Source organism: Taeniopygia guttata, chromosome 36 (assembly GCF_048771995.1).
Source record: "Taeniopygia guttata chromosome 36, bTaeGut7.mat, whole genome shotgun sequence".
Taxonomy (NCBI): Eukaryota; Metazoa; Chordata; class Aves; order Passeriformes; family Estrildidae; genus Taeniopygia; species Taeniopygia guttata.
This window is the reverse complement of record NC_133061.1, coordinates 2,384,180-2,402,077: the sequence shown is the minus strand read 5'-3', so window position 1 is coordinate 2,402,077 and position 17,898 is coordinate 2,384,180. Positions and strand designations below refer to the sequence as shown.

The following is a 17,898-nucleotide window of genomic DNA, read 5'->3' as shown; positions in this document are numbered from 1 at the left end:
TCTCCCCCATTCCTGCTAGGCAGAGTGACAACAAGGAGGGGGGGAAGTGGGGAAGGACAGAGTTAAACCCAAGGCTGTGAACAGGACCACTAGTAGAGATAAGATCAAGGCAGAGATTGTGACTCTCACAAAGTGGTTTATTGTCTTAAGCAAGATTTCTTTTTTCTTTCTGATTGCTGTTGTTAAGAAGAGAAGGCTTTTGTTCTGAAGACTTAAAGTCTGTAAGACTAAAACAGTTAAATGTTACCCAAAAAGTAAAAGGCAAGAGATACATCTCATGTTAAAATTGGCCTGGTCTTTTTTATTTAACTAATTATAGCTCACAGGAAGAAGAATTGGCCTCTGCAGCTATTAACACAGCTGGATACAAGAAGAAGAAGTGGCTGTAGAAAAAGAGTTTAGTTAAACTCAGAAAATTTTAAAGAAAACTAATGGTAAAAGCTAATGCAGTATTGTTTTTCTTTTAACACTGTGTTATTAAGAAATCCTTTCCAGGTACCATTAAAGCAGCAATCCAAACCATGGAAAGTGAATTCATGCCAGCAAAACCAAAGGACTTGTGAAGAAACTTGAGGAATGGACTATCACATCTAAACTGGGTGATACCAAATTGACTTCCAACCAGGACTGGGTGGTAATGGTTTGGGAAGACCCAAATGATCCAAGGCAGGTACAAAGAATAACACCTCACTGAGAAATAAGGCAAAGCTTGCATCACTGGTTCTAAGCCCGGCCTGAATAAACCCTGAGACGCCTCCGACACCTCCTTGGCAGAGGAACACTGCCACTTCAAACAGGAGGATCGGGAGTGTTTCAGTCAAAGAGTTCTTATAGCCTGGCCTCAGCCTGTGGCTTGTACAGGGAAGAAGGGAAATTGCCATCAGTACTATACTGTATATTTTATGTGGTTCATCCTCATATTGGACATGGCAGCTGGGCTATAAATGAATGTTTAAATTATGGGAATAATTGGCATTGTAGTTCACAAAATCTATGTTCTCGTTGCAAGAAGTATCGAGTACTGAATCAATCCCCTATACAGAAAGAACTCCAAAACTGAAGTAATAACTTCATTTTGTGGATGGGAATTATTAGTGCCTGTGGACTGAGAGATACCTGAGGAACGGTGGGAAACCACAGTTAAGGAGTGTCGAAAAGGACTTGCCTAAAACAATGAGTAAAAAGGAGTGACAAGGGAATCAGAGGGCAAGCCTGGACTGAGCACTGTGCTCACCACCGAGAAGATCACACGTACCTGCTGTGGGAAGCAACCCACAGGCAGGGGAGGTGGGGGTATAAGCCATGCCAGACCTCTGTCATTCCTGTTTCTGTCTCTCATTTGTTGTCTTTTCCCTTCTGAGATACCAGCAAGATCGTGTCCCAAATGCTACAGAAAGTATTACACGGAAAGGAACCAAAGTTCCTTTTTGTTACACACACCCATGTCAACAGCCACAGACCCACCCAAACTGAGTACCTGCAGGCAAAATGGGGAAAAATATTGGATTACAAGGAACTTAGGAAAAAGTAGTAATACTTGGGGCATGGAATGTCCAAAAGGAGAGAGATGGATTTGTTTTACACTTGATCTTAGAGATATAGTCCAAGATTCGGTAAAAAGGCAATTAGTAAACAAAAAGGTGAAACCAGCACAGCAATCTAGCTCTGTATTAACCCCAAATTATATACTGCATCGTATTATAGGACTCCAAGCAGTTATAGAGGAGATAACAAACAAAGCTGCTCAGGCACTGGAATTAATATTGAGTCAGCAAAGCCAAACTATAACTGCAGTGTATTAAAATAGGTTGGCTTTATGCTATTTATTGGCTAAAGAATGGGGTGTACAGATTGTTGAAAATAGATGGCAATGAGGGCGTCATCCTGGAAAAACAAAGGATATCAGAAAAAAATTATGACCCTGGTATCAGTCCAAAAAAAAAACACCGAAGGGAAAACAATGTTAAAAACTAACAGGTGGGGTAATGTATTGAGAATGGGATGGTGGAGGAAATTAGGATTCTTCCTTTTATGTGTTACAAGTGTTTTGATATTTCTTCTTTGTTTAATCCCATATTTTATTTGATTACCAACAAAGTCCAAAGAATGCAGGAGGATAAGAAATATTGCTCAAGCCAAATGATTTATAAAGAATAAGAGGAGAGATTGTGACAAATGCATATTTATAATTGGCTTTTCGCAAGTGTTACAACAAATATTATATGTGTCATGTTAGAAAGTTTATGCTGTTCCATAGGAACTCAATTCCATATAATCCCAGTCCAGTTTGTCCCAGTCCATAGGATCCCAGTTCCATATTTGATCCCAATCTCTAGTTGTTCCCTGTCCCTTTTTGATCCCAGTCCCTATTTTATCCCAGACTATATTTGATCCCAGTCCGTATTTGATCCCAGTCCCTAGTTGATCCCAGTCCATATTTGATCCCAGTCCCAATTTTATCCCAGACTATATTTGATCCCAGTCCATATTTGATCCCAGTCCCTATTTTATCCCAAACTATATTTGATCCCAGTCCCTATTTTATCCCAGACTATATTTGATCCCAGTCCGTATTTGATCCCAGTCCCTAGCTGATCCCAGTCCATATTTGATCCAAGTCCCAATTTTATCCCAGACTATATTTGATCCCAGTCCATATTTGATCCCAGTCCCTATTTTATCCCAAACTATATTTGATCCCAGTCCATATTTGATCCCAGTCCCTATTTGATCCCAGTCCCTATTTTATCCCAGTCCGTATTTGATCCCAGTCCCTAGTTGATCCCAGTCCATATTGCGAGGACGCTGAACTCCAGGACGATTTGGGTGGATGGAGACGAGAGATCTCTGGAGGCTGCTCTTAGAATATCTGGTTTATTAGAGAGGGTGAAAGGCCCTGCTTGGAGTCACCAGACCTGACCCGTGGCAGGCCCGAGGGCGTGGGGGAAGGGAGAGGCAAGGGGTAGAGGGAGATAAGAGAGGATCCCAAGAGGATGTTCCAGGAGAGGGGCAGTTCCAAGAGAAGGGAAGTTCCAAGAGAGGGTCTGGCTCCTCAGGGACTCCTTGTCAGGGGCTTCAAGGTGGGCTGGAACAAGACTCAGGCCAATGGGGTCACAGACTCCTGATGCTTCAGGGGAGGGTTACAGGTGTGGGATGAACCATACATTGGGGTGAGATCCAACAGTCCATTTGACCCTTGGACCTACCTGTAGGTAAGGGCATTGTTCAACCAGAAGGGGGGATTGTCTTCGTCCCGGCTGTACGATTGTGTTCTACTTGTGCAGTAACTACAGTTTGGTATGTCACAACTTGTTACCATCTCAGTCTCTGTATTTTCTAAACCTTTTGCCAGGCAGTCATATTTATAAGGCTTTCCTATTTGAGCTTCCCCAAGACATATGATCCCAGTCCATATGATCCCAGTCCATATCTGACCCCAGTCCCAATTTTATCCCAGTCTATATTTGATCCCAGTCCATAGGATCCCAATTCATATCTGATCTCAGTCCCAATTTTATCCCAGTCTATATTTGATCCCAGTCCATAGGATCCCAATCCACATCTGATCCCAGTCTCTATTTGAACACAGTCCGTATTGATCCAGGTCTCTAGTTGATCCAAGTCCATATGATCTCAGTCCCATTTTGATCCCAGTCTGTAGGATCCCAGTCCCTATTTTATCCGAGTCTCTTGTTGATACCAGTCCATAGGATCCCAGTCCATATTTGATCCTTGTCCGTATTTGATCCCAGTTCAGTTCATTCCAGTCTGTAGGGCCCCAGTCCCTAATTTATCCCAGTCCTTAGTTGATCCTAGACCACAGGATCTCAGTGCATATTTGATCCCAATCTCTGGTTGATCCCAGTCTATATGGCCCTGCACACATTCCAGAGGTCTGGAATTTCAGCTCCCAGCCAGGAAAAGACATTCCCTTTGCCCTCGAAGGCAGAGCTCTTGAGAAGGGGCTGAAAGCCACGTGGAGCAAAATCCTACAGAGACATTTCCCTGCTGGCCTCCATAACTTCAGCTCCTGAACTAAGAAATAAAATAATAATTGGGAAATAAAATAATTAAAAAATCAGGGGTGGGTCATTGGGGGCAGAGGGGGCAATTAAATTTAGAGGAGGATTCAATTAAATCAGAGGAGGATCTTTGGTGCTCCCTGAGGAAATTAAATTGGGGGAGGGTCTTTGGAGGTCCCTGGGTCAAGGGAGACACGGAGAGAGAAACAGAGCAGGCAAAGAGAGGTGGGAGGGAAAGAAGGACACAAACACAATCAGCTGAGAAGGTGGTGCCCTGAAAAACAGAACTGCCACAGACTGGAGATGAACAGCAAAGAAATCACTAAGTCTGAAAGTTTTATTTGCTATCAAATACATCCCAGCCACCCAGACCCACACAATCCCCATCTCACCACTCCAAACTGGGATCCCAATTCTCCCAATCTCCTCCCAACCCCATCTCACCCTGGCAGCTGTGGATTCGAGTGAGTTTGGTGTGGGACTGGGTTTTTTTTGAGGTGGGAACAAGCAATATGAGGTGGGATTAAGGCTCTGTGGGTTAAAATTCATTTGTTTTCCATGGGATGTGAGTGGTTTTGAGGTGAAAGATCGATCCCTCTTGGCTTTTGGAGCACAGAGAGATTGAGAAGAGAAAAAAATAAAGGTCAACACAAAAGGAGAAGCAGCCAGGTGTGTTCCCAACATGAATCACAGGGAATGTGGGTCACCAGGACTATGCCCAATGTGGGTCCTCCAGTGGGGGATGGAGTTTAGCGCTTCTCGCAGTCGGGGCACTCGCAGGGCTTCCCTTACCGGTGCAGAATCAAATAGGCTGGAAAAGACCTTTGGGATCATCAAGTCCAACCAGTGCCCTAATACCACCTTGTCACCCAGACATGCCACTGAGTGCCACTAGAGAGGGACAGTGACTCTGCCACCTCCCTCCTGGCCTGCCCATTCCAGTGCCCACTCACCCTTTCTGTGAAGAACTTCTTCCTCTTGTCCAGCCTAAACCTCCCCTGGTGCAGCTGAAGGCTGTGTCTCCTTGTGCTGTCCTCCAGCAGATCCACACTCACACCCAGCTTGGTGTTACCTGCAAATTTGGTGATGGTGGGCTCGATCCCCTCCCCCAGATCATCAGTGAAGATGTTAAACAGGACTGGGCCCAACACAGATCCCTGGGGACAGCACCAGGGACTGGACACCAGCTGGGTGCAGCACCATCCCCACCCCTCTCTGGGCCCAGCCTCCAGCCAGCTCTTCCATCTCCCAGCCAGGAGGGAACCTGCCCAAGCCGTGGGCTGCAGCTTTTCCAGGGAATGCTGTCAGAGACAGTCCAAGGCTTTGCTGAAGTCCAGATGGACACATCCACAGCCTTTCCCACATCCACAGGTGGGTCACCTGGTTATAAAAGGAGATCAGGGTGCTCAGGCAGGACCTGCCCCTCTTAAATCCACGCTGGCTGGCTCTGACCCCTCGGCCATCCTGTGGGTGCCCTGTGGTGGCACTCAAGGTGATCTGTTCCATAACCTTGCCGGGCACTGAGGTCAGGCTGACAGGCCTGGAGTTCCCCAGATCCTCCTTCCAGCCCTTCTTGGGGATGGGCTCACACTGGCACCTCCAGTGCTCTGGGACCTCCCTGGTGAGCCAGGACTGATGGTAAATGGTGGGGAGCAGCTTGGGGAGCTCATCCACCAGCTCCCTCATCCCCCTAGGATGGATCCCATCCCATCCCATCCACCTGTGAGCATCTGAGTGTCTCAGCAGGTCACCAGCTGCTTCCTCCTGGATTACAGGGGGCTGTTCTGCTCCCTGTACCCATCTGCCAGCTCAGGAGAACTTTTGGCCTGAGCACGACCTTTCCTAATATTGAAAATTGATACAAACAAGCTGTTAAGTAGCTTGGCCTTTTCCTTATCTTTATTTACTATATTTTCCACTGCATCCAATAAAGAGTAGAAGTTCTCCTTATCCCACGTTTTGCTATTAATTTATTTATGAAAATATTTTCTGTTATTTTTCACAGAAGTGGCCAGGTGAAGCGTTAATTGCATTTTCACCTCTCAACTTCTCTTTCTGAATGACCTAACAACATCTATAAAGACTTCCTGAGTTGCCCGTCCTTTTTTCCCCTGAGTTCCCACAAAAGCTCTATGGTTGACCAGGCCAGTCATTTTCCTCACCACCTCATCTTTTGCCACACTGGGACAGGCTGCTCCTTCCCCTGTAGGATTACTTTCTTGAAATGTGTCCATCCTTCCTGAACCCCTTTGTTTTTAAGGGCTGTTTCCCATTAAAAAATCAGTACCTGATTCGGTACTCCCCCAAATCTGCATTCTAAATAGGCCAAAGTCTGCCCTTCCTAATTCCAGTGTGGAAGTTTTGTTGCTGCCCCTCCTTCTTTCACAGAACATTGAAAACTTGATTATTTCATGGTCCCTGTGCCCCAGGCAGCCTCCGACCCCCACATCTGCCACCATCCCTTCTCTGTTTGTGAGCAGCAGGAGACAGAGCTTTCCTTGGGAGTGCAGTGTTACCAAAAATTCGGTAAAACAGAAAACTCCTTAACACCAGTGCAGCATTAAGAAGCTGCATTCTTTATTCAGCTGGATGCACAGGGGACAGCTCCTCCCAAAGCCGAGCATGCTGAGTACAGGAAAGTTTCTGTTCATATTCTGTATTTTGCACATGTATTCATTGATAGTCCTGGATGAAACATACATCTGATAATCATTTCCCCAGAATTAAAACACATTTCTCCTCCCTTTTACCCATGTGTTCTTCTGTCCTGGGGGTCTCTCTGGTGGTCCCTGGTGGTCATGGACCCCAATGTTCCCGTGGGCCTGGCTGAGCTGGCAGGACACTGAGGCTGGTGAACTTCCAGTTCCCCTTCTCCCACCATGGGCATTGTGTGGTTTCCATAGGCTTGGGGTTTTGGAGAAAAAGCTCCAGGTGTTGCTCACCTCAGGGAGAAAATTTATCACCTGGTAACATGAGGTCACAGAGTGGGCTATGACATCACAGAGTGGGTTATGTGAGGTCATCGAGCAGCTACGGCATCAAAGACTGTCTCTGTGACATCACAGATCTGTCTGTGACATCACAGCGTTGGCTGTGACATCAGAGACCAGCTGTGTGACATCACAGAATGGGCTGTGACATCCCAGAGGGGCTGTGTGACATCCCAGGAGGGCTCTGTGAGGTCACTGCATTGGTCACTCCACCCCAGCTCCCCCTCACAGTTTCTCCCAACAGGTCCAATGCTGTTCATGCCCAGCAGTGTCCCTGTCCCCCGGTATCCCCCTGGTCCCCCAGGAGCCACAGCCTCCACCAAAGGATGTTCCACAGGATCCGCCCCAGAGCCTGACATGGGGACAAGGGGCCAGGGCTGTGTGACCAGGACATCAAGGACATGGATTATCCAGGTCCCTGTGGCCTAGGTTGGGTTCCCCAGGGCAGGAAAGATGTCTGGCAGCTGGAACAGGGTTAGGGAAAGGCCTCCAAGGTGGGGCTGGAGCCCTTGGGCTGTGAGCAGAGGCTGAGGGAGCTGGGCTTGTCCAGCCTGGAGCAGGGAATGCTGAGGGGCTCCTCATGCCAGCCTGGCAGTGCCAGCGAGGAGGGGATGGAGAACACAGAGCCAGGCTCTTCACCGGGGGGCCTGGTGGGAGAGAAAAGCCAATGGGTGGAAGGGGAAAGAGGGGAGATCAGCCAAGCCAGGAGGAGATGAAATGAGTCAGGCTGGTTTTAGCATTTCCTCAACACTAAAAGCAGCTTGACCTTTCTTCTTCATCCACCACTGACAGCTTTGAAAATCAGGAACTGTTTGAGCTGTTTTGCCCCCATTCCAGAATGGGCATCCTAATAAAGGAACTTAATTGTGCTTATATCTATCACAGAACCACATTTGTCTGAAATTCATTCTAGCATGGAAATCACTTGTGGATGGTGGACTCATCAGACACTGCTGGGACGTTGCACATAGCTCAGGGAAGAGCATGGTTATTATTAATTTGTGTCCTGTTCAACTGTGGTCTGTTGGCCATGAAGAGAAACTTTCTGTGGCTCTGAGTCTCACCAGTTCCTGACCCCCAAAGGACACAAACCTGATGAGTTGTGGTTCCCACTCCAGTGGTGGCACTGGGACCTCCCTCCATCCCCAGAGCAGAGCTCCCTTGTCCCAGAAAGTCCCTGGCAATGCAGGGATGAAGGAAACAGGACAGGCTGGGGGATCAGGGGCAGGGCACAGCCAGGGATTTGGGGTGGTTGTGAGCCCAGGGCAGGACCCGGCCCTTGGCCTTGGTGAACCTCATCCCATTGTCCTGGGCCCATGGCTCCAGCCTGTCCAGATCCCACTGCAGAGCTTCCTGCCCTCCAGCACAGCCACACTCCCACCCAGCCTGGGCTCACCTGGAACTGCCTGAGGGTGCCCTCGATGGCCTCGTCCAGATCAGCAATAAAGAGATTTCACTGACCTGGCCCCAGTGCTGAGCCCTGGGGACACCCCTGGATGTGACTCCATTCCTCAGCTGCTCCATTCCCAGAGCAGCCTGGCCTGAGCAGAGCTGTGGGGCCAGAGCCGGCTGGGCTGTGCTGGGGAGAGGCCCTTGGTGCTGCCCAGAGCTCAGGGCAGCTGGCAGAGCTTGCAGGGAGCTGGGCTGGGCTGGGCTGGGAGAGCCTGGCACAGAAACCATCAGTGTCCATCTCAGCCTGGCTGGGGCGGGCAGGAGCAGGAAGATCATCCAAGGTCCACAAGTTCTCTGTGTGAGAGCTGAGCTGGTGACCCCCTGAGCCCTCCCAAGTGCTGGGGCTGCACCTCCAGCTCCAGAGGAGATGTGACAGATGGGAGCAGAGACAAATAATTCCTGCTGGTTTCTTTATTGTGTTTGCCTGTGCAGGCGACCTGGATCCATATGTAGATGAGGTGTTTTGTGTCAGGTAACACTGGTAGGGTGATAAGAATAATATTTTTTAGCTGAAAATTATATTTCATTCTTGATGCACAATGAGGAAAAAAACCACACATATGATCAGAAGAGCATCTGAGTTTTTCAATGGACAAGACACTCATTGATGTTCCAGCAGCCAAACCTGTTCAAATACCTTCCTCAGCTCTTCCTTGAGATGAGAGGTGACCACCAGAGGCCAAGGCCAGCCAGAGCTCTCTGTCCATTCAGATTTTGGGTGGGATTACCCTTGCATATGTGGAATTTTTCAGGAGGAGTATCCATTTTGGCTGTGAGTACCTGCAAAGATGGATGGTTCTTTTCCATAGGAAGGAAAGCACAGAGCCCCAGTTCTCCAGGGACTGATGAGAGGCAGCCCTCAATGTTCCACGATCAGCCGGACCTGTCAGGTGGCCCCTGTGTCATGGTTTGACACTGGCACAATGACAGTGCCCCCATGAAAATGCAACCCCACAAATGATTGCTGTGAAATGCAATCAGGAACAGAGCAGAGTAGGCCCAAGCTCAATAACAAAGGAGAAACTTTATTAAACTACTACTACTATAAAATTAAAAAGCAAGAAAAAAAATTAAATCCAAAATTAAAACCTTCCAAAACACTCCTTCTCACTCCCCCCAATTCCAACAAACCACAGTGAGACACAACTTGGACCCCCAATCAGGTTCCCACCCTTCAGAGGATCAATACTCAGTCCGTCGAGGGAGAGAGGAGTCTCTCCTGTGCCATAGACCCCCAGGAAACACAGCTGCCACCTCTTGTGTTTCCATGTCACACATGGCACCGCCCGGAGAGAATCTGCCAGTGTGACACTCTCCTTTCCATGTCACAGTGCTCTCACCACCATGCATGGACAGACTGCTCCATGGACAGACTGCTCTTAGGATTTTTCTTTTCAAGGATGCATTGCCAGGAGGGGAAAAAAACCCCAAAACAACAGTTCAGTTTTTCATTTTTGGGACCGCAGTCCCGCCCCATTTGCGCCTGGGGCCGAGGATCCAAGAACAGAGATCTTCTCTTCTTCTTCTCTGAAGACAGGGGACATCACCACAACCCTCCTCAACTCTTCTCTATTCACTCCACTCCTGTCTTTTTCTCAGCTGCTGAAACAGGTCTCTTGCCTCACCATGCATCCTCCTAAAACACAGTCTCTCTCTCGGAGGCGAAAATTGGTTCAGTCTATGGCTAACAAGAGAAAGTCTAGCCAAAAACCCCTCCATCATCTCCTCCCACCGAGAATTTCTCCTTCTTACATCTCAGGCCCCAGACTGTCTCGTTTTTATCTTTCAAATCGAGGAGGAATAATATTTGACAAAGCTTTCATCATCCAAGAAGGGGTTAAAAGTCCAAATTCCCTGGCCAGCTGGCCAGGCTCTCTGTCCAGACCTCCAGCTCCCACGCTGGGCACGTCCCGCTCCCCACCCCCACTCTTGCTGTCTCTTTCTCTCTCTCCACAGAGACTCTGGCAGGGGGAACGCAGACATCCCAGATTTTCCTCCACCCTTCATCTGCAGGGAGCCAGCCCGGTTCCAGCCCCTGCACCCTTCGGCCTTACCTCAGTCAGGCCGTGGGGCTTCCCCTGCCCCAGCCAGCCACGGGCCGGGCAGGGGAGAGGCTGCACTGCACCCTGACTGGAACCAAAGAGAGCGAGTTCTCCTGGGAATTCTGCTTTTAACCCCTCTGTGACCTCAGAGATGTGTCCAGCCTCAATTGGTCACCCCAAGTGCCAATGTCCAACCCCAATCACTGACTGGCTTGACCCTCTTCCTTCTGTGTTAAACCACGACACACTCCCAGGATCTGGAATTCCAGTTCCTGGCCAGGAAAAAATATTCCTGACTTTGAATTTCCTTCCTATCCTCTCAACAAATTATAATAAGATTATAAATCAATAAATTATAATTAAAATTAAATAGAAAAATAATTGAAATATAAGTATTTCAACTCTTACGTACAATACTCCAATAATGATTTAACCCAAAACAATAACTATTAATGTAACATTACCAATAAATATAAATAAATAAGTTATGTACCAAGAAATACCTTTTGAGTTTTAACTCATTATCTAATAGAGTTCAGATAAAAAATATCTAAAAAAACTAAGATACAATCTAACACACCTTAGTAAAACAATTCCTATCACAAATTTACTAAACACAAAAAAACCACACCACTATAATTTCTCATACATTTTAAGCAAATAATTAAACTTTATTAACATCCTTAAGTACGCTAAAAAAATTAAATTATTTTTGAAGAACTTAATTGCAGATGTGTGGTTTTATTTGGATATTAGTTTTTTGATTGTTTGGGTTAGATGATTTTAAAAAAGGGATTTTTATAGGAATTTAATCAGCTTAGAAGGAGCCACTCTGCAAACACAATTGACTGAAAATGAATGGGACAGAAATAAGTAACTCTGAACATTTTATTTGCTATCAAATATATCCCAGCCACCCAGCCCCACACAATCCCCATCCCACCGCTCCAAACTGAGATCCCACTTCTCCCAATCTCCTCCCAAACCCATCTCACCCTGGCAGCTGTGGAATTGAGTGAGCTTTGTGTGGGATTGAATTTTTTTGAGGTGGGAACAGGCAAATTGAGGTGGGATTGTGCCTTCATAGGTTAAAATTCCATTGTTTTCAGTGGGATTGAGTGGTTTTGTGGTGACAGATCCATCCCTCTTGGCTTTTGAAATGCAAAGAGATGGAGAACACTGCCTCAAATCACCCCAGAACCCACAAATACTCCAGAAGTTGAGTTCATGGTGTTCAGGGAGGGTGCAGCTGCCAGCGGCAGGAATAAATGAGACGGGTCTTGGATTCACAAAGCTCCAAAATCCATTTCTTACCCCCAAAAGACAGGGCAAAGGCAGGGCCATGGGGTTGTATAGGGTATCCCAGGGGTGGAGTTAGGGTTTGGGTCAAGGGAGGAGTTATTGGCAACACAAGAAGGGTGAGATCAAATTCCTGCCTCTTAGCAACAGGGGAAATCCACACAGATCCTAAATTCCCCCTCAAATGCCTGTGAAATGGTGGCATTTCAGATATTTTTGATCAATTGCTTTAATTTAACCCTGTTTTGGCTGTGTTTAAAGAAAAAAGATGAATCAGAGGAAAATTAGGGCCAAACGAAAAGGAGAAGCAGCCAGGTGTGTTCCCAAAATGGATCACAGGGAATGTGGGTCACCAGGGCTGTGCCCAATGTGGGTTCTCCAGTGGGGGATGGAGCTGGAGCAGAGCATGAAGCTCTTCCCACACTCCGGGCAATCCCAGGGTTTCCCTTACCGGTGCCCCCGTTGGTGTCTGGTCAAGTGAGAGCTCTGGGTGAAGCTCTTCCCACACTGGGGACACTCATAGGGCCTCTCCCCGGTGTGGATGCGCCGGTGCCTGACAAGGGTGAAGTTGTGCTTGAAGCCCTTCCCGCAGTCGGGGCAGCGGAAGGGCCTCTCATCCGTGTGAATTCGCTGGTGTTTGAGGAGATCAGAGCTGCTGTGAAACCTCTTCTGACACTCGGGACACTCGTAGGGCCTCTCCCCAGTGTGGATGCGTTGGTGGGTGACAAGGGCAGAGCTGCAGCTGAATCCCTTCCCACACTCCCCACACTCGTAGGCCCATTCCCCGGTGTGGATCATCTGGTGGCGGATCAGGTTGTTGCTCTGCCTGAAGCTCTTCCCACACTCCAAGCACTTGTAGGGCTTCTCCCCATCGTGAAGCTTCTCATGGACCACCAGCTCTGAGCTCTGGCTGAAGCTCTGCCCACCTTCCTGACCCAGAGTGGGTCTTTCCTCCTCAGAGCACCCTGGGCTGGGTTTGCAGCCCCTTCTCCTGTGGTGTCGCTGGGGATTTACCTCCCTGTTGGATTCCTGCACTGTGGAGTCGCTCAAAATGGCCTCTTCCACAAGGTTCTCCCACGGGTATTTATCTTCCCTGGTCTCCATCCTCAGCTCCTTTTCAAGGGGAGGAAGGACAAGGAGAGGATGGGATTTGCCTCTGTGCCAGAGGGAAGGGCAAGGAGATCTCCCCAGTGCATCCTCAGCAGGAGGGCACCGGCAGCGGGGCTGTCCTGCAGCCGAGGGCTGTGCTGGGCTGGGATATGGAGCAGGAGAGAAGGGGAAAGGGGCACTGACTTCCTTCTCGCCTGCCTTAGTGTCCCAGGGCATCTTCCTTTTCCTCGCAGCCTCCTCCTCCATCTCGCAAAGGGTTAGGGATGGGAAATTCTGATCTGGGAGGAAAACAAGGGAAGAGCACATTGAGTTTTGTACTGGTTGGAAGGCAAACCAGGGAGAGAGTCTAAGCCAGAATGACAATTGACTAAGAAAATTAAGATCAAGGCAATGATACAGAAACACTGGCTTAATCTGACAGTCAGGATATAACCTGTCACCCCGTTGGTCAGGGTGGTGGTAGCAGTCTGATGAAATGATGGCTGCAGTCCGGCTGGAGTGATGAACGTGATTCTGTCAAAGCGGTGATCCTGTAGAAGGGTCTGGTCTTCCTCTGAAGGTCCAGTGGTGGTTATGGAGCTCTTGTCCTCTGGGAATGCAGTAGGCAAGGTGGTCGTGGTGTTGCAAGGGTGAGATTATATCCAGGTAGGAATGCTTGGTTCCTCCCCCTGGGCGGAGCATCCCACAATGGGATGATGTAATTTTATCAGCCCTGCAGTGACACTCAATGGCCCATTAACAGAAGATAACCCCTGGAGGGCGTTATCAGGGCTGAGCCATGGAAGAGATAAAGAACACTGCCCCACCTGTTGATAACAGTTTATGGAGATGGTGACTGAAAACACTTTTGGTTACATCTGACACTAACCTGAAACAGTGAGGCCATCCCTGCTCAGGGTGGGGGGTGAACACCACCCCCCTTACCCAAACTGGCTCAGGTGTAAAACCCCCACCCTGGGAAGGCCACGCACACAGGGGACAATGTCACACTTGCCCTGTCCCAGGGGAGATCTCTGTCCCTGTCACTCCCTTGCTCTCCCCCCTTTTCTCTTTCTTTCCATCTCTCTCTACCTCATATTTACTGTTCAATAAAATCCACTTTGGATTTGGTCTCCTTAGCACCTTCACTGGGGCAGAGGCATCTCTCTAAAAATTTTTTTGACCAGATTGCGACATTATTTCGGCACAGTGAGTTCAGGGCACTGCTGTCTGACCCCAAGTGCCTTTGACAACAGCATGGGTCCCTCCTTTGCGAAGGTTCTGCCTCTTTCTGGAGGAACTCTTGGAAACTTGGATGCAGCTTCCTCTGAGTGACTTTTGGGAGAACTTATGAGGAAAATGGCTGTTGTGGGTGGCCAGTGTAAAGAAAGTGTTTTCTTGTCTTTCCTTGAAAAATTTTTTAAAATAACTGGAGAAAAGGGAACAAATGATACTAGCAAGACTGACAAGGATCATTCACCCCAATGTGAGGAACTCAAGGCCAGTAAATTCCGAAAAGAAGCCCAGTTCAGGTAGATAAATTCCCAAGTAACTCCCGAATTCACAGGTCTGGGGACTTTGCCAAATATGAGAATCATTATTTTCTTAATCCCTGTCACCTTTGTGACAGCTACACAGAGCTTTCCCTTCCCTTTATTAATCTGTATTGGGCCAAATTTCCACTTTCCTTTTATCGGAACCTGCCAGCAGCTGAGCTGAAGCTGTGCAGGAACTGATGAAACTTGGATTTGCCACAGAATTGCTTCTATTTTCAGTTTATTCATGTTTGGGATTTGATGTGTTTCCATCACAAGTGAGTTGTGGGAAGAGCAAATCTTCCTCAAGGCATTTTATGGAGGGTTAAGTTTGATTTCTGCCAAGTTTGTTTTGTCCAGTGCCCAGGGGATGATGCTCAAGGGGTCTCTGGTTTTGGTTTGGCCCTAATTTTCTTCTGATTTGTCTTTATTACTTTAAAACACCTGAAAAATGACTAAAAAGAGTATTGACCAGGGATGTCAAAAGTCCCTCCATCTAAGAGTTATTTGAGGTGGAATTTACGGTTTGGAAACATATTCTGGGGGATTTGTGGGTTCTTCGGGGATATACGGGAGTATTCTCCATATCTTTGCACTCCAAAAGCCAAGGTGGGTTGCTCTGTCACCTCAAAATTGCTCAACCCCACCTCAAAATGGCTGGTTCCCACCTCAGTCCCATGCCAAAATTACTCAGTTCCTCCGCCTCCAGGGTTAGATGGGGTTGGAAGGCGATTGAGAGAAGTAAGATCCAAATTTGAGGTTTTGGTATCACAATTGTGTGGGGCTGGGTGGGTGTGATTTATTTTGATAATAAATAAAACTATCAGAATTATTGATTTCTGTCCCATTCATTTGCTGTCAGTTCTGGTTTGCTTTTCAGAGTGCCGCCTTCTCAGCTGATTTTGTTTGTGACCTCCTGTCCCAGACTGAAAAGCAAGATGTGTTCTATTTGCCATCTGTATGGCAGTTGTCCTGTGTTAAGTGGGCAGTTTTTCCTTATCTCTTCCACAATCAATCCTCAGTCAGGGGAGACATCTGCTGATAATGGGCTATTGAATGTCACTGCATGACTGATAAGAACTGTAACATCCCATTGTGAGATGCTCTGCCCAGAGGGAGGAGCCAAGCATTCCTACCTGCATCTAATCTTGAGATTCTGGCCCACCAACAAAGCTTTTTCTGGGCTGGATTTCTCAGAGGAACAGCTGCCTCTTCCCCTTCAGAAGAAGACACCCTTTTCTACAGGATCACTTCTCCAAGAGAACCACACCTGACACTGCAGGAGGACTGCAGCCACAATTCCAATTGGACTGCGGCCAACACCCTGTCCAACAGAGTGTCAGGTTGTATTCTGGCTCTCTCAGTGTTGTTTTTGTTCACTGAATTGTTCATATTTTCATTTTCTTCTCTAATAAAAAGCTGTTATTCCTGCTCCCATATTTTTACCTGAGAGCCACCCTTAATTTAAAATTTGTAACTATTCAGAAAGCAAGAGTCTACATTTTTCCATTTCAGGAGAGGCTCCTGCCTTCCTTAGCAGACACCTGTCATTCCAAACCAAAACACCTCCTTTCTCTCCTGCCTGTTTTTGCCTGCTCTGTTTCTCTCTCTCTGTGTCTCCCTTGAGCCAGGGCAGCTCCCACCAAAGACCCTGTCCTGATTTAATTCCTAATCCATGAGCTACGACAACCATGGGTGAAGTTATGAAGGCTGGCAGTGAAATGTCCCTGTAGGATCTTTCTCCACTTGGCTTTTGGCTCTTCCATAAGGACTTTGCCTTCAAGGGCAGGGACATCTTTTCCTGGCTGGGAACTGGAATTCCAGCCCCTGGGAGTGTGTGCCATGGATCCCAGAGGGGCATTCCCGAGGCTCCCAGGGTGCTGCTCCTGCCGTGCCTCCCAAGGAGCTGTGCAGGGCAGGGGACAAGGTGCAGCAGCTGTGTTGGTGCTGCAGTGCCACAACAGCCCCTGGTTCCAGGAGTTTCCGCACTGCCAACAGCGGTTCCTGGGTTCCATGATGCCCTGCTGTGTCCCCATGGATATTTGGTGTCATGAAGTTCTTCAGTGTCACAATGGCCACCTCGCTCCATGAGTTTCTGCAGTGTCCAAATGGCCTCCTTGGATGGGCAGTATCACCATGGACCATTGGCTCCATGCAGCCCCGCTGGGTCACCATGAACTCCTTGGTTCCATGAGGTTCTGGGGGTGTCTCCATGGTCTCCTTGGATCCACAGTGTCACAATGGACCACTGGATCCACGTGGCCCTGCTGTGTCACCATGGCCCCTTGGTTCCATGGGACCCCAGGGTCACAATTGACTCCTTGCTTCCATGTCACCCCCTCAGTGCCAAAATGACCTCTTCCTTCCATGGGGGACACAAAAGATTTATGGAAACATTGAGCAAATCCTGCTTAACACACCTGGGAACACCTGTTTGCATTCCAGAGGGAGGTTAAAGGTGAGGATGGCACCAGCAGCTTCCGTCTGAAACAGAGATCCAGGGAAAGGAGTGGGACAGAGAATTCAATTGGGAGACTCAGAGAATTCTGCTTCCAGAGATCATTTCTGGTCACACTGTTCCTTGTAGAAAGGTGACACCATTCCAGGCAGCCTGTACTGAGCAGGTGGCTCCTGAGTGGGGTTTGTTGTTTAGGAAACCTGCTCAGGCTTTTCCATTCTTTCTTTCCCAAGAGGAAAACTTCTCCTGGGCCTGTGTGCAGGCAGAGCCCTGAGGAGAGCAGGTGGGACGCGGTGCAATGGGCTGGGACATGGAGCTGCAGAGCTCAGGGACAAGGTTCTGCTGCAGGGCACAGGGATGTCAGTGCTGGGTGGGTGATGTCAGACATGGTGAGGCTGGGGGTGAGGAGCAGCTTGTCCAAACAGGGTCAGCCCTCAGGGGGCTCATTCTTCTACATTCCCAGACCTCCTAAGGAGACCTTCAGTGTCAAGATCACCTGGGGAATGCTTCTATCAGCTCTTCTCTGAACTGGAAAATAAAAAAATACACATTTGATTGAAGAAAAAAAGGTCATGAGGTGCACTTGGAAATCTTCCTCCTTAATAGAACTCCAAACTGACTCCAATCAGCTGCACAACCCCTGGAGAGCTGAAAACAATTTAATGAAGACAAAGCACCCATGAGGGCTTTCTGTATTTTGATGATCCCCACCATGGATTTGGGACTGAGTCCAGAACCCTCAGGCACTGAGAGAAGGCTGAAGAAGCTGCTCAAGGAGTCAGGAGCAAAACTCCAAGTCCCTTGGAGCATCACTGGGCCCCAGGGAGGGCAGGGACTGCCAAAGGCTCCCCAGGGACTGGTGAGAGCAGATCCTTGAGGCCAGGATTGCAGGGAGCCCAAGGCTCAGAGCAGGGAACTGCAATGCTGAGCAAGGCCTGGGCTGGCTGGGGGAAGCAGAAAGGCCAAGCCCTGAGCCCAGCCTGGCACAGCAGGGCCTGTCCCTCACGGGTG

General features: G+C 48.3%; 1 pseudogene; it reads right to left on the bottom strand.

Annotated features, from left to right (window-relative positions):
* The window catches only part of LOC140681475 (uncharacterized), a 198,655-nt pseudogene that overhangs the window by 32,370 nt on the left and 148,387 nt on the right, over positions 1–17,898 (bottom strand).